The sequence below is a fragment of the Lichenostomus cassidix genome, chromosome 6, assembly GCF_008360975.1.
Source record: "Lichenostomus cassidix isolate B80296 chromosome 6, HeHo_3.0, whole genome shotgun sequence".
Taxonomy (NCBI): domain Eukaryota; kingdom Metazoa; phylum Chordata; class Aves; order Passeriformes; family Meliphagidae; genus Lichenostomus; species Lichenostomus cassidix.
Window position 1 is genome coordinate 25,792,795 of NC_139487.1, and position 21,791 is coordinate 25,814,585.

At 39.8% G+C, this 21,791-nt stretch overlaps 1 long non-coding RNA gene across 2 annotated transcripts in view; it reads left to right on the top strand.

Moving 5' to 3' along the window:
- Positions 1-21,791, top strand: part of LOC146435507 (uncharacterized) — a 241,431-nt gene that overhangs the window by 153,187 nt on the left and 66,453 nt on the right. The window lies entirely within an intron of this gene.

Genomic DNA, 21,791 nt, shown 5'->3' on the forward strand with positions numbered 1-21,791 from the left:
ACCCACTTGACAAGGAGATAAATTACCAAATCTGTGCTAGTCTGAAGCAAACATTTTTTTGCTAAAAGTTATTATTACTTATATGATTTTAATTCCTAAAAAACATACTCTAAAATTTATTCTGCATTTCCTCATTAACCCAATGATTAATGCTTTTCCAATACTGCCAAATCAAACTTCCATTTGGCCAAAAATTCCATTGATGAATAGAGGACTGAGATCAGGAAAATGACTATGAAAAACACAGGATACATCCTAATATTGATGGCAATTGTTTATTATTGTTGTTTTTTATTATTACTATTCTGTGACATTAGGTCACTATAAACTTGCATGTGTCCTTGCTGTATTAAGAGATCCATGATTTACATGTGGGGTGTTTAGCAACTGTAAAAGCAGATGAATTCACTTCTGGTTACTTGTTTTATTAGAAGAAGTGCTCAAGCTAATGTGAGGAGAGGTTATTTTTTTTACTGGTAAGAAGCATCAAGCAGTAACAGTTGGTTTATCACTCTCATTGTAAAAGTGATAAACCAACTGTTTATCCTTTACAAGTACCATTTACGTGTAAATTGTACCTTTTTTCCTGTGCTATACTTTTAAAGATGTAGGTAAATGTTTAAGGATTATTCAATGGACTGTTTGATGGAAGTTTCATTGCAAGTTGCAAAGCCATATGGTCAAAATGGCCAGAACACTTCTAGAACAATCTCATTAAATGTGGAACAAAGCCATCTGGTGTGTGAGAGAGTCCTTTTCCGGGTGATGGGTGGAAATATCTGTAGCCTGTGTTGTTCAGTGTTGGTTTACAATGGTAGGAGTCCTAGAAGTAGCCTATTGACAAACCTTCTCTTTGTGAGAAAAAAACCCACATGAGCTAAGACTTTTGTTTTTTTTAACTGAGGAATATCTGTATGGTTTTGAAAGTTCTCTACTGGTAAGGTGGCAGTTCTTCTTTCCTAAACCTCTAAGAAAACACGGATGGTTTTCTGGAAATCTCTGCTAGTTGCTAATAGTTAACACATTTCAGTAGTTGTCTCAGAGTCCACACACAGGAGATGTCAATAGGAGCCAGAGACACAGAATTCTTGCAAAACAAGAGTTATCAACAGCAAGATGCTCATGCTGCAGAGGAAGGAAAAAAGTCAATGATTTTATTAGGTGAGAAGTTATTTTCCTTTCCCCAGATTAGCAATCTGTCATTTCTGTAAGATATAGCAGTCACACCAAATGTCTGGTATGTCATCTTGGAATGTTGGTGTGCTCTATGGCAACTCGTGGGTGGAGGGAATATCCTTTGGGATCTCTCTAAGCAGCTGGTAACAATTGCTTAGTAAATGCTATAGGTACGATGAATGTCATGCAAATAATTCTCCACAATCAGCAGCTAGTGCTTGAGCTGTACCTGAAACCACAGTAATTCTCTGATGATGAGTTGCAGGAGGCAATGCCACTGCCTGGGGTCCTTCTTTAATTGAGTTGAATTTTACTGCCAGTTGAAAGACCTGACTTTTCATTGCAACTGGTGTATGCTGGAAGCCAGCACAGAAAATCCTGGAGTGTTCTATGACTCCACAAAGCAGGAGAACTACCGCTGACTTGCAGAATATGTGCTTGCTTCTTTTCTGGACCAAATAAATTCTTTTTTATGCTTGTATGGCATTTACCAGTTGTAAGGCTCAAGCTGAAGAAGCTTAGGAAGCTCACACCCAGCAAGGAAGAGGTAAAAATGGTAGGAAGGGCATGTGGATGGCCTGAGTGCAATCAGCTACTGCACTCAGAACTTTTCATCTTTGGTTTCCTGCAGCTGGAAATTATTGTCAGCAAACATGAAAAACGTACAAATCTGAGTGTAGCAAATTGTGGAACTTTTAATTTGTGAGGAGGACAATGAGAGAAGGATCATGGTCTTCTCTTTTCAACCCCATGGACAGTACTGCACTACTAAAGCTCTGGATCAGCTCTAGGGAAATATGGGAGAGCTCACTGTGGGCAGGATCCACCAGCAAACTTTGGCCTAGGATCACTGCACATTTGTAACCTATAATCATATCCTCAGCAGGGTATTAGAGATGTTGGCTTTCATGATGCACTACCTTCCTTAGGCAATATAACATTTGCCAGTCGTGTGACTTTGTCTCCAAGGCAGCTAAAACTTTAGAGATTTACACAGTGATTCTGTAGAGGGGAGTAAATCAAAGAGGGAGAAGAAAAACTCAGGATTTCTCTGGCAGCTTGATGAAATGCATGTTAAGACTAAAACTATACTTAAGAATATCTCACTGCCCGACTTGTTTTACAGACACTGGCAAAATATAATCTCTTTCTTCATTTTGCTTAGCTTAGGTTTACTGACAGTTCTCTCATTTCTGATTGACCAAAATGTTGTTCCTGCTTGGTTTGTATCACAGAAGTACTGCTTCCAAGTAGGCACAAAAATATATTGCAATGTTTGCATCTCGCAGCACGGAATTCTTCTTGAAACAATATTTTTACAGTTAAATTTCACTTTGGTTGACTCTGCAAATATATTAAGTCTCCTAAAGCAGATGTCCATCTTACCAGTATTTTATAGAGAATCCTGAGGGATCCTGGTAGACTTCAGGATGGAATTGGCATCATTCTTTTACCTGAGCAACTAATAATTCATTTGGTGGTGTTTACTGTGTATTCGTTCTGATCCCAAGACAGAAGTCAACATTTCTTCAAGGCTTCAGGCTGGCTTTCAAAACACCTGCTCCTATGATAATGGAGCCCTGTTACTTAGGCCCTGGCTCCAGCAGCACTCAGGGTTTTTTTCTCACTGAGTGGGACATGAGTTGAGGACCCCCACAGGTATTTTCTGGAGCAAACTGGAGGCTGGCTGCCCAGCAGTTGTGGGGTGGGCATGTGCAGAGAGTTTGGAGTACACTGCAAAACTGCTGAAATACAACCTTCCCCGAAGGCAAAGGTAGCTGCTTTTGGCACAGAATATTTCTAATCTGTTGCCTTGGATTTCTTTTTTGTAGCACATCTTTTAGCTGTTTTCTGAGAGAAAAATAAACAAAATATGTAAGGTTGGTGGGGATCCAGTCTGTCTTTCTAACCTATATGAGAGGACACAACTTTTTTGCTGTTTACTTTCTTTAAAGAAAAATACTTCAAAATAGTGACTCTGACTTAGAGAGTGGAAAGCTTAAGATGAAGCATGCAAGAAGGATCATACCCAGTACCCAAGTTGCTGCCTGTTAGGAGGAATGTGTTGGTTCATCCTGCAGAGAGGTGTAGGAACCCTTGGGAAGTGTGGAGATCCCACAGCAAGTTCCTCACTGCCACCACCAGGGGCCAAGCTTGGGACACGAGAGTGGTGGCTGGGTGAGCTGGGTGGTGGCTGGGTGAGCCCTCAGGGACTTCAGGCAGCCAGCATTGGTTTAGATTTCATGGTGCATGTTTTGTGGCAGGGCTTGGCACGGATAAGCCCAAGGGCTGGTGAAGTGCAAAGCTGGCTGTAAGCACTGAGCTGCAGCTCTGGACATGCCTGCTTTGGGATCTTTCAGGATCTGTACATTTGTGGTATTAAGAATTGGACACGATGATCCTTGGGGTTCCTGCCAGCTCAGAATATTCCGTGATGCTGTTGGGCACAGCAGTAGTGCTCAGTGAGACACACCCCCAGTTTTGGCAATACCTCCCTTCTGAAAACATTGGTCTCAAACCATTTGCCAAAGCTTCCAGCTTGGTGGAGGTCTGCCAGGCAAGAAGGAGGGAGAGAAGCACTGCAGTGTCAAACCCATCAGTAAGCAGTTAAGGTCCAGGGAGAGTTCTTCAAAACCCAAGGTGAAAAAACATTGCGGTGTTGTATTACATGACTAATAGAGCAGACAAACGTCATCGAACACCCACAATATATTTAGAGGCTTTATTTTAAGTTTTGTAACGTGGATTAGAGACATTTTTATTCATTAAGGAGATAAAAACCCTTTTTCTGGAACTCAAGTGTTTTATTAAAAAAGTTTCAGTTTTATAGGTGGTGAAAGAACCATAAACAGAGCAATAAAATGGTCAGAGAAAAAAAATCAGTTGTGTAAACTGCTTTAAAAAGAGCAAGGACATTTCTTTTGCCTAAATCCCTTTTTAATGGATTAATGCATTATTAAAAAATAAGACTGATTATGTCCATGGATGGGGAAAAAAAAACAAACCCTTGGGCCTTTGAGTTCTCTCTTGTCTTTCTCTCCTACTTACAGCAATTTGTCTCCCAGTAGCATTTAGAGGCAGTGAGACTGAGGCCCCTGTGAGTGCTGTAAAGAAGCACTCCTAAACTGGAGACCCATCACTTGTTTGGATGAAAAACATGATGGAAAAGTCAAAGTGAGGGCGGGGAAAAGGGAAATAGAGCCTTGTGTTTAAAATGGGCAATAGGGCCTTGTGTTTATAATGGGCATAATGGTTACAGGAAATACTAGTGTGAAACTGTAGAGCTTGAAGCAACCCCTTTTGTTTTGATGGCTCATATTGGCAGCACATCTGGGAAAAACTTTGTGGTCCTATTATTTATTCCATTTTCATGTCATGTTTTCTCTCTTCTGCAGTTTTCCCCACTATATCCCTCTTGCTCTGCAGTTTTTCTCACATAACTGGCCATCCTTGCCTCCTGTCTCTTTGGTTTCCTGTCTGTAGCACTCCCTGCACTTTCCCTTCAGAAGCTGTCAGCCTTTTTCTATTCTACTGTCTCCCCACCATCCACCCTCTCCATGCCATCTCTTTAGAGTTATTTGCCAGTTTTGAAAAAGGGCTTATGAAATAAATGACATTTATAACCTGAGCACATGAATAATTTGCTAAAGGTCTTAATTACCTGCCAAAAAGAAAGATAATCAGAAGATTCACTAGGGATTAATTGTGTTGGGAGGATTTTTCCATTTTCTGCACCTGATTGGACCTTCCAAATGAACTAGTAGGTGCCTTTTCTGCAGGCACAGGAAATTGTATTAAAAGAAATTTGTGTTAGAAACAAAGTACCTTTTCTTTTTTTTTCTTTTTTTTTAATGAGGGATAAGAGATATGTGCCTACAGCCAAGTTACTGCTTTGAGAAGCATTTGTTGCAAAAGTTTCAGAACTCTCTGTAACGTGTTGCAGCAGGGTTAGACCATACCCAGTTCTTTGACAGCACACCCAGGGGTTATGCCATACCAAGATACCCTTCTCCATGAATAGGATCTCTGGGCAACTACCTTGCTTAAAAGCTTCTTTTGGGGAGCAGAGCAGGTCAGATGCAGATACAAAAGGAAATTATAGGGCTTTCCTCAACCCATGAGCCCTGCAAGTGTGGATCTGACAATCCTAACAAAAGATGTCTGTAATTACTTCCCACCAACCCTTCTTGGTGAAGGATTTCATCCTCATTTCAGTGTTTAAACCATTTCCTTTCATATAAGTGTTAAAAATAGATGGAAACCAGGATATTGGGCAGGTGCCCTTGAAAAGCAATTTTTAAATTTTTAACATGATAATATTATTAATCATCAAGAAGGAGAAGATGAGCATGAGATTTCTGGAGTATTTTCCTGCTCTATAGCACAGGCTCTGAACAAATCACTGAATCTCCTAGTCCCTGAATTGCCCATCCTTCAAAATGGAAATGAAGCATTCCCTTTTCCATTTTGTGTGCCTTGTGTACTAATTTGTAACCTTGTTGAAAAACAGTCTGGCTATTGTCACTCCCTCGTTGTGTACCTCCCTTTTGTAGAGCAAAGGGGAAACTATGTTAGAATAAGGAAAACCAAACCATCTGAATATTATTCCTTTTTTGCTTCACTTTTAATCTTCATGTTAAAATGGTCTCAAGCCTTCCTCCTGAAGTCTGTGAATTTAAAATAAAAGCACAGACACTCAAAGCTCTCTCCAGTAAGGAGGAAAGACTCTGGTCCCAGTGTAACCTGGAATTACACCACAGATGTGCCTGTTGTTCATCCTGCTGCTTTTGCAAAGGGAGGTTTATTTTTGCTATTTTTTGCAATTATTCCCAGGGATCTTCTATTGCAGGTCACAAACATATGCCAGCTCAATGGTTCTTCCGTTTATTTTTGTCTTCCTGCAAGGTAACCATTCATCCATGGAGTAATTTCTTTAAATGAGGCATTTTAATCCAAATTGCCAGTTAATACCTGCAGGGTCAACTTCCCTCCCTATCAGCTCTGGAAATTAAGGGAAGCTTCAAAAGCTGCTGTAAAGTTTTGCTTCCAGAAATAGTGAAGGGTTTTTGAAACACAGAGCGATATTAGTAGGACAAGCTCTGAACCTTCAGACAAAATGCAAAACTGTAGGGGGGAAAAAAGTCAAGTGTCAAATTAACTCTTTGTCCCAGTCTCTCAGGTTGTGTTCTGGGTTTGGTTCTGAAGGACTCTGAAATAAAAATGAGGCTGTAGTCTCACTGCAGTCCACTGGTTCATTGATGTAGAGTTAGCAGTGTTATGCTCTTCCGTGCTTCTTCCTCTTGAACTGATTCTCAAGTTGTTGTCTGTGGTACTGTAAAACTGAATGACCATTCCACTTCTAATTTTGTGTGTTCCTATGAAGGCAATTGCTGTAGTCTCCAGTTAAACTTGAAGAGAACCGGGCAAGGATCTGTCAAATTATGTCTGTGCAAGGGCATTTAAACCTAAGCCAGACATTCAGACCACCACCCAAGCAGTCTTCTACATAAAAGTATCTATGGAATTTGAGGAGAAACTTCCCCCTGTGTATTTGATTTATTAGTAAATACTAATCTATCCCAAGTGCACAAAAAAATCTCAACTAGAAAAATCATGCAGGTCTTCTATTACATCTTCCACTGGAGTTGCAGCTGAATCAATATGTTCCTCGCCAAAAATTAGAATGTAGGTCACTGCAGCTCAGTGTGATAGTTCTTCCAAATGGTGGTGACTGTCCCTATGCAGTATTGAAGGAGAAGGAAAGCACATGGATCCAAGCCAAGTTCAAATAAACTGGACAAATCTCTTTCCTGTAGCCCTATTGGATCTATTGGCTTCTCTAATCTACAAATTGGAGAGAAAGCTTCTGAACTTTATTGGAGGTGTTTTTAAGGTTTTAAGCTTGCAGTCCCTCAAAAAATCTGTGTCCATGCCCCCTGCTGTTTCCCACTCTGCACAGCCTCTTCCGCCTGCCAGTAGACGCAGTTTAGCAGTCAGATAAATTAAGGAATTAACACAGAGAAGAATTAAACAAGAAAAACAGCACCTGTAATTAAAAAGGTTGTAAGTTACCAAGTCCTGTATAATTAAAAATGTCAGTAATTGTAATTGTTCTCTAGTCATTCATTCATGGCTTGTTCCTTTTAACTTTATTATAAAATGCAAAATACAGCTACCTGTTGATAATCATGGCATAGTCTAAAGACTTTCTATTAGATGGAGGGGATTTAAAGCTGTTTATATTTTCTTATAAATAGTACAAACCATGTCACAATGCTGTTCCATTTATTGGACTCAACCTTTAAGCAATCTGTCCATAATTGCACTAGAAAATGTTTGGAGCAATTTGCCAGGCACCTATGTGGACAGTAAGTATCCTGAATAACATGATTGTTGTACTCTGAGCACCAATAATAAGCAGAGCACTGAGTGTTCCTGCTTTTAAAGCAAAATGAAATTGTTTCTGGAATACCTGCATTTGAAAACAACATTGGAGTGTTTTTACTGATTATAAATTATTATTATGTTTTGACTTTGGAACAATGCAATTATATAAAGCAACTATGAAGAAGAAATGGGTTAAAGAGAATTGTAATTATACTCAAAAGAGAAAAAAACAATCTCATTGTATGTTTTCTGTCAGTCCAATTAATTCAGCTGCAGTTGAACAAATTCTGATTTCTAAGACGTCATTTAGGCTCAGGATGGTTAAGAGCTGATTGCAGTTGTGCTTAGGGTTTGCACAATACAGAAGTGCTGCTTAACCCATCCAGACTTTCACAGAGATTTCAGCAGGTTCTGGCTTTCATGCCCTCTTTTTCTCATCTACAAATATAATTTCATTTACAGTACCTATGCAGATGATTGAGACTGATCACTGTGATATATAGATGATTCATTCAGTCCAAATTAAAACCTGCCATCCCTTGTTCGATGTCTTATCCAGCAGCTCTAAGCTGATGATGGCTAGCAGAGAATTCTTAATTGCTCTCTTTTAAGCCTTCCTTATGACTCTATTTTACTGTGAAAAATACTAATGTCCTGCCTTTTATTGAAACTTTAATTACACATAATTTGATATTGGATATATCTAAAACTCGCAGGTATTTATTATCTAAGATCGTAGAGGTGTGGCCTACTGTGTGCATGCTAACAACAGACATGCTTTTTTCTAAGGTCTGCCATTTTCTTTGTATTTCTGATTGCTACAATGTTATTGCCTTTGTTCTCATAAATATGTTTTTCCCCAAACTGCTGCTGCAAGGTTGTTTTTTTCCAATCAATCAGCCAAATATATTCTATTCCCCTTTGCATCCTGATTTCGTCTTCCATAGATGGTAATTCATATGTCTTTCCAAGATCCTCTCTGCATTCATCCAATGCTTAAAGTTCCATTCCTGCTTCAGAATAATCACTAGTCCACATATTAGATTTCTAAACGAGTATATTTATACCTTCTGCATCAACAGGCCTTGGGAGGAATCCCTCATAAGCTTTTACTGATTTTCCTCATTATTTGCCTTCAGGTGCTTCTTTCAAGCCAGTGACTCTCTGTGTGTTGTAAATGGCAAGATCCATTTTCACCTGGGGGCAAGTTACACATTTACCTCTGGAGGAGGCATGAGCACAGGCAGTTCCCATGGTTCAGCTAATGTGCTGGAAATCTCCCCTCCAGCTTTTCTCACGGTAACTTGCTCATAAGCCACACCACCAAGCTTCACCTGTCAGGCTCACATTTGCTTCGAGTGAGGCGGATTTCTCTTGCTCTCCCTCAGTTCACACATTGCAGCAGAATATCTGAACTGAAAGGAGCTTTCTGTGCCGTTAATTGTGTTGCCATAATGTTTCTTTTCAATTTTTATCATAATTTTTTTTTCTACAAATAAAACCTTAAAGGGAAAGGTACTAAGTAAGCCCAAATGTTTTCAATTGCTGAAGCAAGGAGTCTGTAGTGAAGCTTCTGCTTAACAAAGTGGAAAATAAGAAAGCATGTTTTATTCCATCATTTATTAAAATTAAGGGAATGAGGGCCTCATTTGCTTAAAAATTGTGTATTAGTATTCACCTGGTGGAAAGCAGACTTAATCTCACACCATTAAAGAAAACAGAAGCTCATTAAATAGTAATTCTTTTTAATAGTGACAGGAGCTTGGGTTTGAGCAGCACTGCTCTAAGTTCCCAATGCTAATTGTTCATGATGATCACCAATAAGAGAATTTCTTGTACCTTGCCCCACTCCCAAGAGCTTTCATTCCATATGTAATCACTTATGAATGCCAGAGAGGGAAAGAACCTTGCATCAAGGGAAAGAGGTTTCCCTGTCAGACTTCTGATGCTACAAAACAGGAAAGCTGTTGGATACAAAGAAGGTGAAGTAATTCTTGAACAAGGGAGGAGTGTTTCAAGAGACATGAGAGCTTTGCAGGTCAGGCTTCGCTTTTGGCCAGTACTGCTGTGGTTTTGAAACAACAGGAGACATGCTGAACTCTTCTGCTTTGACTGCTGCTTGACCTCTCATTAACAGACATATCAAGCCAACATCCTGTTGATTATCTCTCTCCAGCCATTGCTATGCTTTCCCTTCCTCCAAAGGATTTTGTCATTAATGCCACCTTGTTGCTGTGTAGGCTGGCTGTCACCAATACCCGACTATTCATGTGTTAAAGACCTATAGTAATGGACAGGGTGCTCCTATGCTCATTTCAACTCATCACTGAAGTTCCCATTCTACTTTGAATGTTATAAAATGTCCTTTGCTCTCATTACAGTCCTCAGCTGTTTCACTGCTTTGCATGGCACAAATCACTACCTCCACTTCCTGCAGCTGAGTTGCTTGTGGCTCGTCTGATGCACAACTTCAGGCCATTAAATATTCCTTATTTAACATTATTCTGTTCTCTCCTGCACCATTTCCTGTGCTAGGGATGTCTCAGAGCCAGGCATTGTTTGTTTTGGGTATGTGTGTGGGAAGATTGCTTAGTGCTGCTCCTTAGACACGCTTAATTCAATTACTGCCAGATTTTCTAGGCCTCTTGACATTGCTATATATAGCTCTTTAGTAATAATATTATCAATTATTTAAATTTTAATTTGTGCTTGCATTAATTACATGATCCTTTACTGCAAGGGGAAAGAGATCTCACTTTCTGCAATTGTATGACCACGGTTTGTCCTCAGAGGCCTGTTTTATTTAGCATCAAATGGAATCATTGCTAATACTCATCAAACAGCCATTATCCCATGGGTATGCTTCTGTGGGTCCTTGCTGTCTGAGGACATAACTTCTCTGAGAAGTTATTAAAGGTTTATCTCACTGGACTGGCCTTCAGTGGATGGGAGCTGACACACTCCTAAAGTCTGTCAAGGCAGTTTTGTTCTCCCTGCTGCCAGTCCCAACACAGGTGCTGCTGGGATCCCTGGCAGCAAAGCTGCTGGGTGTTTATTCTTCAATAGACAGAGCTGCTGTCTGACTCCTTACACACACCCCATCATCTTGCCCAGGCTGCTTGGAGGGCTGGGGGAAGGTCCTGGGGGAATATGTGCTTACGTGCTTCACAAATCCTCAGAAATATCTTTCCAGGAAACCAAGATCTCCTGTCAGCACACCAAAAGCAGGAGCTGAATTCTGGTTGTGTCTGCCAGATGAGACAGCTGGCTGAGAAACGTTTGTGAGAGGATTGGAAGAAGGTTAGCATGACATCCTCATAATGGCCCTTGTTAGCTCTTCTGCACTTCACTCTCTGTTGCAGATTGCAAATAGCTTTTTACAGTTAGGATTTACATCAGCATTCATGCTTCTGCTGTGTTATTACCTACTACAGTTGCTTTGGGTGACAAAATCTTCCTCTGTGATTAGCACTCACTGTTACAAGAGGTAGATTATTCCCTGTGGTGTGCAGCAGCAAATACTGCAGCCAAGTGCAATGTATACATTTTCACTAAGTGTGCTATTAATGTTCCTGTACTGTATAAACCCCAGGTTTCTTGCTGTGGGCATTTCTTTCCTTGACTCTATCAAGACATTGGTTTTTTGTTTGGTGGGGTTTTTTTCCAGCAGTTGTAGGAGTTTTTGGGATGAAGTGAAGATTTTGATTTCTTCCTTTGTTTCTGCCACCAAGTTTTTAACTAACTGCAACGATTTAGATGTTCACTGTTTTCTCTTCTGTCTGCTGCTTTTCAGTTGGAAAATGGGAATCTGCCCATAGGTAAAGCAGCAGGGAGCATTAATGTTGCATCATTTTTTCTCTGCACAGAGCACAGTAAGTAAAATGTTTCCCATATAGGGTTAAAACCTGCTGGAAGAAAGGATTTTGTCCCCTCACATCAGAGAAGCAGTGCAATTCATTCTGCCCTGGTTGCCCTCCTGCCTACAGTGTGCTATTTCCCTGAAGCAAGCACCTGTCAGTACTCAAGACTGGGAACAGATTTTTGGTGTAACTGAACTAAGGTGAAAAATTAAAAATAATTTCAGTTACAGCTACTCTGTTAGTTTGAGGAAAAATATGAAGAGTGGATTTTCTGGGACAAACACTAAAGGAGCTGTATCTCTTCCCTCCTATTCCTTGTCATTCCTCAACCCCTGGATTTCATCCCTGCTTAGCCACATTGCACAAGCAGCATTTGCCAACACATCCTCCAGGAGTGACTGATGTGTGGTGCTTCTCCCAGATTCTCTGCATCCCATCCCTGTGATGTCCTGTAATGTCATGCCTCATCCATGCAGCTGTTCATTTCCACTATCCAGGTGCTTTAACTATTTATAAGAAAATAAAAACAAATTGTCTTTTTTCTTTATTTCATGATGGTAGTCATAATGGTAGTCTTGATGGAAGCCAAAACCAAGTTCTTTTTGTTACAAAAACATATGTAATTTTTATGGCTAATTAAAAACAGGGAAATACAAAAACAAGCACAAACATAGATACAGGGAAAGCAGTAGGATTATCTTCTTTCACAGTGCCCCATAGAAAAAAAAGTGGGATTTTCAGGGGTTCTTTTTGCACATAGTAACAGACTTTTGTACTTTTATTTCGCTGCATAAATCTGCTACTTTAGTTTGGTCAGACCCAAAATTTTGAAAACTCTGGCTGGAAAAAAAAATTGGCGTGTGCAAAAATCTAAACTTTTCATAGAGGCACATGCTTTTCAGTACAATAAAATGTAAAAAAAGGTAATCAAAGTCTTGCCTTTACTCCAAAAGTGGTTTCAACAGATGATGTTGAACAAATCCTTTTTCAGCTGCCTGGAGCCAGTGATGATCATAATCACAAAGGGAATAAGAACATGAAAGAATAATCACAGCATCATAAAATTGCTTTTGGAGAGATTTTTGCTGAATTCCTACTAATTTGAATGTGAACCACAGCTTTGGTTTGTGATAAAAATGTAACCATAGCACAACTCTCACTTCTACCCCCTTCCTTGTGAAAGACATTGTTGTACCCCATTACAAGTACTTTCTTGTAAGATTTAAACAAAATGTCAAGTGAAGACCTACCAGTTTGGGGGTGGTGACTCCACAGCATTCAGATTTAAACGGCACTAAATGCAAACTAGAGTTGCAGCACTCTTTGTCTTAGCCTGTCTCCACTAAGGCATGTTGTTTTATAACTAGTTCCATAGGGTTCATTTTAACACACAATAAAAACATGCATTTTACAAGCATGACATTAGGTCTTTCCTGTGGTCATGGTTTACAGTATTTCTGCAGAAATATGCGATATGCTGTGATCCGCAAAGCACTGTGCACGTTCATTAAATATTGCATGAGCACCAACACCACAGGGAACATAAAATATTGAATCTGAGCAAATGGATAGCTCAGGGTAGGGGAATGCAGAGATTTTCACCTGGAGGTCACCAGTTAAAAAACCAGTTCAGATTAGTGCCAACACCACACCAGACATAACTTGGCAGGTGTTTATTGGCTGAAATTATTTATGTCCTCCAGCTTCTGTTGGACAAAGGGTTGTATCACACAAGCCATGGGTGTTTGTTGCACCCATGAGACAGATCATTGTTTCCATAGAACAGCTAAGGTTTAAAAAGACCTGGATACTGTGAACATTCCAGGCATGTCTAGGAGAAGGGCAGGGCTTTAAGACTTGAAAACTGCAGAGGGGTTTTTATTCTCTCTGCAGGAAGAAGCAGCTTTCCTTCTCCAGGAAGGCTGGGCTGGCACATCCTCTAGACTATGAGGCAGTGATGTGACTGCACAGCCTCCCTGCAAACACTTTTCTCTGTCGGCCACCTGACCTTTTCCCAGGACAGCACATACCACCTGGGGCTGTCTGCTCAGGGCCTCCCACTGGGGAAGCATCTCTGGACCAGCCTCACTCCTGCTCTTCTTTGCTCTCTTGTCACCCCCTTGCTTTAGGTTTTGTAGCTGCTCCTGCCTGCAAGGCAGTGATCACTGATGTGCTTGTTAAGCTCAGGAGACATACAGCAGATGTGCTTAGGGCCTTGACTGGGGACCCATGAAGAGACTATTTCCATAATAGCAGCTCCCAGTGAGACTCATTGCTTTTTCTTCCTCATTTGCCTGGTATACAAATTCCTTACTCATCTCTTCAGCACACAAGCACAAGTTCTTCTCCCATGGATACCATCTTTACTGACTTCATAAGAGGATCTATTTGATTCTTTGATATATATATATATCAAATATATCCTTACCTATCTCTGCCTTCAAGAACATGCCTGATCTATTGCGGCTCTTCTGTGGATGCCATTTTGTAACAAAGTTTTCTCCAAATCTTAGCTACAGTAACAAGGATAGCTGTCATGTGTCTTTATGGTGGTTTCATAAAGCCTGTCCTCTAGGCTGAAATGTGAAGGCTGAAGTTCTGGTATCTAATAGCATAAACCACTGTGATCTATGAAACTTCTGTCTTTTGGAGAGTACAGAAGTCTGTGCTAACTGGTCTCCTACTTCATGATGGGGAAGCTGAAGATGCAACTTCCACTAGCAAGTATAGTTGCTTCTCTGAAGATCTTAGTGCAACACAAGTGCATAGGATTTGATGTCCCTAAGACACCAATAAGACTAGCTTTTAAAAATCCCTGAGAAATCAGTGTGAGGTCTTGATCCATGGGCAATGGAGCAAGATTGGAAGCAAAAGGGTATCATTCTATAGGTAGGAAAAACTCCCTTCTTCAGAATGTAGGGAAGGGTTGGTGGTGTCACAGATGGTGAAAACACAGGTGAAAGTGCCCTTAAACAACTTAATAAGGGCACTGCACTAATCATTCATGCACTCTTTGTGTGAATCTACACTTTACAAACCTAGGAGAAGTAACTGCACGTGGAAAAGCCATGAAGGAATGGAAAAGCACATCAGAGAGAGGTGACAAGTGGATTTGGCTAGCCTAGCAGACTGGGCATTGGAGGAAACTGAAACTCATCATCAAAACAGCTGGCTTATTTACTCTGCCATGCTCATAAGCAAGGGAGGCTGTTCCAAGGCATGGCTGCAAAAGTGCTTTTTTAGAAACTGCAAAATGGCTACACCTGTGGTTTGTGTCTATTTTGCAACTAAAAGTCACATTTATTTAATGACTGGGGGAGATAATGACAAAACCACATTTGATTTCTCTCTTTCAAGTGAGCCTGGGCAGGCAGAAATGGACACCTCTGCTGTTCATTGTAACACAGATCCACAGTGGCACAGAGCACTTTGGCATCTAGCACATCCACTGCTTGCCTGAATTTACAAGCAAATGAAATCTGTAAGAGCACTACAAGGAATTCTGAGTGGATCCCATCCCTCTGCTCTGAGGTCATTATACAGCACAAAATTAGGCAGCCTCAGCTAACAGCTGATGTCTCCAGCACACATGAGCCCCAAATACAGCAGAGGCTGGAGGAAATTCCCCCATCATTTTCTAGATTGTCTGTGGGAGTACAACAACAAGAAGGTAATAAAATGTACAGCTCAGAGAGAATAGTCTGGCTTGCAAATACTGCTTGTCAGTGCAGTACAGAAGCCCCTACTGAAAATTAATTTGCCCCTCCTGCAACATGCTCTCATTAAGGTGTGAACTCCAACATCATGGATTTCTCTGCAAGATCAGGAGTAGAAATTACAAACTCTAGACAGTAAGTCAAATTGATTATTACCACATTCTTGCCTCTTCCCACCAACATCCTGGCTGTGACACCAGAATTGCAGAGCTGCTGAGAGGCAGCAGATGCCCAGGCCCCTGCATGAGATTTTGGTGGAGGAGGAATTGTGCTATACCCTGAGTCTTTGTTTTAATTAAGGATGCTCACCTGTGCTAAAATGAGGTGGTCAGAGAGCACCCTGGGAAGCCTGGCTTTCTTAAGAGGTTTCACCTGCAGCAAAACCTGACTCCCTTTTGCAGGACTGAAACTATCAGCACTGGAGTTTAGCCTCTCCTTTGCTTGATGTAGCAGGTTAATCCTAAGAGACCCTTGTGGAAGAGCTCTTTGCAGCATGGAGTCCAAACCACCAGCACCTGTCTTCCCAAAAGATATGAAGTTGCTTCAGTGTATGGAAGGTATGAAAGCTATAGTATGTATATAGTTGTGCTGTTTCTTAGTATTTTCTTGAAACAGATAACTTTTAATATTGAAAACAACATGCAAACTCTCCTTTTTAAAGAAATCATTTTAAGTGTGTAAAAGAAAGTTCTTCTCTCCTTGTTCCACTAAAACTCAATTACATCTGAAAGCAGAGATAGCCCCTATTTGCTTCCTGTGTCCTAAAAATGTTTTAAACTTTGCTGTTTGTTTAGGTGGGCAAAGAATTATCTGGCTTCTCCTTTCAATCATGTTTTCTTTTTTTATTGTCTTGTACTCTGGGAGTGTTGAAGTTCACTTGAGGCTATGGGGATCTGAGAAAATTTATTGTGTATATTTTTGAATAATAGATACATTTTTTCAAATGAAAATCACATGAAAAGTGCTTTAATATTTCCTACTGGAAAAAACATCCAAACTTCATTCATCCTGAAACATAATATTTCTTTCTGTGATTTTGTGGTGTTTATTTTAATTCAAATGAAATGATAAAAATTCAAAGCAATTAAAATCAGAAATTCAGTAGGCTTCATTTTGAAAATATCTTTTTTTGTTCACTATGTTTGCTGATGATGTTGAATACATTTTTTTTTCACCAAGGAAACATTCAGAAGGACTATTTTATTACACTGTGTCTCTTAAAGCTTTTTAAAGTTTATTTAATGTTTCATAGTCGACAGAGCCATAGGTCATTAACTCCTTGGGACAGAGAATTATTTAATTTTTGTATCTGGATCAAGTTGGTTCCAATTAAAAGGGGATTTAAATGCTTTTATGTGGTTTCTTTATGTGCTCACAACCACATAAAGAAAGGCTGCTCCTTCTGGAAGGAATTTCCTCATCAAAAGCATGTTGTTTGGCAATGCTTTGACCTCTTCTTAAAACACTTTTTTACCAATTAACAGTCATGAAATCAACAGTTCTGTCATGTACAAAGGCAAGGTTTTAAAAGTTGGTTTAGGATGTTATTTTTTTTTTCATGACTGCATATCTCTCAGGGAGAAAAAAGAAATAAAACAATGATAGGATTATATAAGCATCCAGGTTTGAACTCTTCCATCACTTATAAAGGAGGTGCTGGTGTTTTACACAGAACTTTTAAAAAACAATTATAATGTTTGGACTATCTGAAAATATTGAGGTGAAAGTTCTGTTCTCCTCCAAAATTTTTAGCTTTACATTAAAAAAAAACCACCTTCGAGACAATAGCTGTTGCAATGCTTTTATTTCAGAAGGATTAATTTTGTGATATAGTTGCTCTGTAATAGTGAGCAACCTACATGTTAAAGGTGTGGAAGATTTTACGATACCCAAAAGCTGAGGTGGAATGATAAGGACAGAAAGATTGGTTAAGCCACAATTGTTGCTTCTTTGAACTTTTGGGCTTACTAGACTTTTTGTTTTGAACAATGGATGGCAGGCAAATAATAAAAGAGAGTGACACAATATCCAAACAGTTTCCCTGGACTGGACAGATAAGCTGGAAATGCTGGTAATGTGAACTGTGGGATTTTTAATTGACTTTTCATGAACAGAAAAAGCAATTAGAAAAGGAAGCAGAGAATTTTTTAATAATGGCTGTTAGGACTTCAAAGAGCTACCACACTTTTCAACTTTGAAGGAAAGCAGCATAACAAAAATAAAAGCAGAAAACTTGGGAATTGAATGCTTGTTCTGGTTTAATGATGTTTTGTGGTTCCTAGACTCTTTTAATAGTAATATCATGTTTAACATTTTGTGTTAGGCTGAGCTATGAATGTTAATAGTGGTTTATTCCTCCTGGAATGTCAACTCCTGGCAGGTTTCATGTGACCTTGGGACTCACACTCAGTGTGTAAAGAGGAAAACATCTCTTTCTTGGAAACACAACCTGTGAGGATCTATGTGCTTCTGCTTTAAAACACTACAGTGAACACATCTCGTTCAACATTATCTGTTTTCTAACCTAGGTAGGCAATTAAGTATATGGAAAAAAATAGGATGAATGCATATATTATTAAACTTCAGAGTGTGAATCAAAAATGTCATGGATTGTTTCTTCTCCTATTCAAAATGTAACAGGAAGACATTTTTATTATTAAGCTCTGTTGGTGTTGCTAATTTTGAAGTAATATAGGCATTCTTTTACATACACACTAGAGAGCTGTTTTTTCTTTCTCTCTCTTTTTGTTTTTTTTTTTAACTTCCAAAACTTGTCAGAAGTCACCTCATTTCTTTTTTCCTTTCCACTTCTAAATTCATTTAGTGTCCATGGAAACTGTCAGATAAATAGTGTCACATATCAGAGCACAATTTGGGCAGTACATAAGCTTTCTGCATCTTGCTTGAGGGTTTGGGGGGTTTTGCCACTCTATTTCTGGCAGAATTAGGGGAATTATTCACAATGAATCATTTGTTTGACAAATTTTGTCTTTTTCCTGTTAGTCCAGAAATTGCCCAAGTAATTTGAAGCTCTTGGAAGCTAATGCAAGTTCTTTTTTAAGCTATCCACTGAACGAGATATGGGAATAGCACTTTGAAGACTGTGCTTGATAGTCAGGATCTGAGACTTTTAGTTTAAATGCTGCAAGTCTAATAGTTTAGACTTGAAATTATCTAAAAGTTACAGACTACTTGGATAAATTAAAATTCATGGTTTGGGTACTAAAACTACATAAATGTCTGAAGCACAGCTTGAGAAACTAAGTCACAAAATGATTCTTCTTTACTATCTCTGAATTACTTCAAAAATGAAATCTGCTTTAGTACTAAATGTGAACTGTAATGTTTTAAGGAGTTTTCATGTGGCTTTTGCTTATTTTGGGTTGTTCAGTTAACTTTACTCAGAAAAGGACCTTCTAGCTGTTTTCCATGAGTGCCCTTGGTGACAATCACAAATCCCTGAGCTGCCCAGGGCACTGCATGCTGAAAGCAGCAACAGGAGTTTTTACTCTCAAGTGGCATTCAGGGAGCTCTTCAGGCTTCTCTGCACAGCTCAGTTTGTGCCCTTGGACACACAAGGCAGGGCCACGATTCCCTTTGGACCTGTTGCAGCCTCCCTTGGGTCAGACAGTCTTAAATGGAATGATTGCCATGAAGATGTGCATTAGCATGACTTTCAGCCAGCCTTTATTTTGGTGGGACAGCACGAGTGCCTCTAGCACCTATTTTGACACAAGTATTTGGCAAGTGCTAAACTGAATACAACTGGTGTCGCCTTTAAATTGCACTTTATCATTTCAAACCTCCTGAAGTTCTTACAAAGTTCTTTGTCTTTAAAGTGCTGTATGAATAACAAATTAATTAATCCACCTAATATAAAAAGCAGGTTTTCCTTGAAAGTGAAAGGCTGTTTCCTAGTCCTTCTTTCATTACGGGAGAGAATAATAAATGTGGAGATGTGTGATTAGAAGGACCTTAACTTGCTTGGCTGAAGGCAAGCCCTAGTGTTAAAGATGTTTCAGGGTCTATAAAGACATTTCCTCAGCATTGCCTTGCAAAATGGAGTCATCTGTCATGTTCTGCAAGGCAGCCAAGTCCGAAATGCTTGAGGGGGGGCATGGCTGCTGGACCCCTTCCAATAGACAGAGCAGAGAATTGGAAACCACAAATTAAGCAAATTAACCTGATGGTTATGAGTCATGGCTAAAGCAGGACACATCCAGTGTAGATTTTTTCCACTATTCTCTCTGAATTTATATCTAAATTTTATGCTTACTTGTTGCAGTGTATCTTTACTTCTATTTATGATAATTGTATCCTTGCAAGTACACACACATTAAGTTACTCTTTCCTTTTTTTTTTTCCTCTCTCTCTGCGGTGTCATCATATCAGAGGGAATGATCTTGGATGAATCAAAGTGTATGAATAATCCAAAGAGGGGAAAGAAGTTGAAAATTAGCACAGAAACTCTCTCTTCAGCAATTGGTCATTTGTGAATGGAAGAGCATTTTGGAGATCTTGTTGACAGTGTCTAGCTAAATCATTAAGCTGTCTAGAGATACTAGAGAATGTGTAAGGATCCTTTTCTTAGTTACGTGCTTCAATTAAAATTGAGAGGGAGGGTATGTGTTAATACCAAAAATTGCTTTAAAAGCCATTTTACACATTTAAGAAGTAAAGAGCTGTCAAACTATTGTCAAATTATGCTGAGGCAGGATAAAGAAATTAGTTCTAGCAACAGGTGGACTGGGATCACCAAGAACCATTTCTGCTCTCCCCTCTCTCATTCCTGACCCAGGAGACACTCAGGTTGAAGCCTGAGAGGCTCTGTGGACTGGGGAAGAGTGACCCAGTCAGCCATGGCTAGCATGGACACTGGGGAGAGGCAGCAGCAGAGCTCAGGGATTGCTAAAGTTTTCAACAGCCAGCCTAGGAATGGTGTGGTTTTGACAGCCACCTCTACTGAATCAACCAAGCTAACACAGACCAGAATTAACTATTTTGTTCTATTTTTAAATCTATAAACATGAATGCATCTATGTCTTGATTGAGACACAGAAATTGCTGCATGGTGAGGCTAGTACAGTGTGATGTGTGTGATCTGAGACAACAAAACACAATGTTCAAGGGAGTCAATGAGTAGGTATAAAAGCATTTTTATTTGCTTGATGCCTTGGAGATCTTACTCCTGAAGATCCAAATTGATGTGATGCTCTTGAAATGACTGATGGCTCCTGTTAAAAGACAGCTTGGTTAAATGACTAATGTTGAAGGGTTTGAGTCTCCCCTTGCTGCACACAGAAATGAATTGCTGCAAAGTGCTGCCTGATCCAGCTAAGCAGTAAGGCAGGGGGACAGATGACATGTTTGAAGTGAAGTGTTGGTCCAGATGACTGAGTTAGCTTGCTTGAGATATGTCTGAAGAGACATACTCCTATGTTCTTTTGAATGCAAAACCCCTAGAAAGTTATACTTCACTTCCTCTGATTTCCTTTTCCCTGGCATTTCACTGTTGTTTCTTTTCACTTTTGCTATTATTCTGACCTGCCATCTGCAGATTTTCTGAACCTTGAACAATAGCTGTGCCTTTGCTGTGAGAACTCAGAAACTCATTAACAGAAGGACGTGGCTTTAAGCAAATGTCACAACACATTAGTGTAATTCTCAGCCACTAGCTAGCTCTTAGCTTGGCCCATTCATTCAGGCAGAGTTCAGAATTCCTTGCTGCATCATAGAGATATCCTGATGATGCTGATTACTTTTGTCTCCATCTGTTTTGATTGATAACTCAGGCAATTATTAGCATTCTGAACACAGCAGGAGCTTTTCTCAGCTCTTGTCAGCATGAGAGGACAGTGGTAAAGAGGAAGGGAATTTGTTAGCAGTGTCCCAGGGAAAATAACCTACAGGGTCAGAAAGTATTAACAAGAGAAGTGCTGCTATAATTAGATGCTGTGCATGTGCATAGTACACACGTTTTGCATTATGCTCTTCTTGGGGACAGCCCTGGGATCTCACAATAACCAAGATGAGGATGTCTAAGGTTTACTAGCAGCCTTCCACAGTGGTACTTGCATCTGCCTTTACAGGTGAAACACTGGGCTTAGGATTCAGCAGCTATATATGAGAATGCCATTGAAATGGCTCTTCCTGGGCTAACTGATAATTCATCATTTATTACAAGGACTGCAGAAACAGCACAGAATATTAGTTTGCAGTGCTCTGTAGTATGACTCTCAGAGCTCATCAGAAGGCTATACCTTAAAATGCTACAACAGCAGGAGGATGAAGCTGATTTTAGGCCTCCCCAGTGTACTAGCAGGTACATTGGTCCAACAGTGCTTGACATACTTTGAAGCCTGCATCTACCTACACAGCCTCTTCCTCCTCCCCACAGTTTACATGGGAGGCTGTATCCATCCCCAGTGCCAACTCTCTGGCAAATATCTATTCCACCAGAGCGTCAAAAGGGCATTAAAGTCATTGTGGCAGAAAACTGAAAAGCAAAGAAACTTTATTGTGGCTGATATATGACTCAAAGAGTCTGAATTTCAAAGCATGCTAATGCCTTTCCATAATCTAGATGCTTCCTTTGGGCCAGGAGCAAAACTGAAAATGTCCCCGAGTTCCTAGTGCAGGGGAATAACTCAGA